Source organism: Theropithecus gelada, unplaced genomic scaffold, assembly GCF_003255815.1.
Source record: "Theropithecus gelada isolate Dixy unplaced genomic scaffold, Tgel_1.0 HiC_scaffold_14635, whole genome shotgun sequence".
NCBI lineage: Eukaryota > Metazoa > Chordata > Mammalia > Primates > Cercopithecidae > Theropithecus > Theropithecus gelada.
The window spans coordinates 1-1,076 of NW_020256341.1; the positions used below are offsets into that span (position 1 = coordinate 1).

At 53.5% G+C, this 1,076-nt stretch overlaps 1 long non-coding RNA gene across 1 annotated transcript; it reads left to right on the forward strand.

The window, feature by feature from the left end:
* LOC112616952 lies at positions 1 to 1,074 on the forward strand. Its single transcript, XR_003117828.1, has 3 exons — positions 1 to 13; positions 475 to 527; positions 627 to 1,074. It is a non-coding gene; the product is annotated as an uncharacterized LOC112616952 (long non-coding RNA).
* Positions 1,075 to 1,076: the final 2 nt, after the last annotated feature.

Here is a 1,076-nt window from a genome sequence, read left to right on the forward strand (position 1 = left end):
TCCAACAAAAAGAGTAAGTCTCACGAAGCAGAGGCCACAGACCTCAGAGTCGTGTGGGGAAGTGGGATGGGAGCACGCAGGTGTGTGTTCCTCACCGGCAGGATGGTCTCCGGCCCAAGGCAGGAGCCACAGAGGCAGAGCTTTCTAGAGAGAGCACCAGACACCCTGTCCCTGCCTTCAGCTCCCAGACCATTGCTTGATTCTGAACTGTATCCTCATGTCCCTGCAGCCACTGACATCCAGGAGAAGGTTCCATGACAGGCAGAAAGTGGGAGGCAGAATTACTGGGATGCCAATTGAGAGGCATGCAGGGAAAGGGGTCTTGAACTCAGAGAGACAGAATGTCTGAGTCTTGCTGTTGGCAGCTGAGGGAGCTCAGGCACCTACGGCCTCCCCTGTATGTTGCACTCTGCACATGAAATGACAACCCAGACGTGCCCTCCCAGCTGCTTTGATGACTTTTTTCTCCTCCAGATTCTGCTGTAATGGACCAAGAGCCTGCGGGGGACAGAACAGTGAACAGGGAGGTAGGTCCTCCTCAGCCCAACCTCGTGGATCGAATCTTATTCCCTAATAGTCCTGAAGAATGTGAGCCCCTCCCTCACTCAACATTTCCCTCTCTCCAGGACTCTGACGAACCAGACCCTCAGGAGGTGACATACGCACAGTTGGATCACTGCGTTCTCACACAGGGAAAAATCACTCGCCCTTCTCAGAGGCCCAAGACACCCCCAACAAATACCAGCGTGTACATAGAGCTTCCAGATGCTGAGCCCAGATCGAAAGTTGTCTTCTATCCATGAGCACCACCGTCAGGCCTTGAAGGGGTCTTCTAGGGACACAACAGCCCTGTCTCAGAACCGGCTTCACAGCTCCAATGTACCAGCCGCAGGAATCTGAAGGTGTGAGTCTGCATCTTAGGGCATTGCTCTTCCTCACACCACGAATCTGAACATGCCTCTCTCTTGTTTTCCAATGTCTAAGGTCCCCACTGCCTGCTGCAGGGAAAACACACTCCTTTGCTGAGCTCACAATTCTCCATTTCACTTGACCCCTGCCCACCTCTCCAACCTACT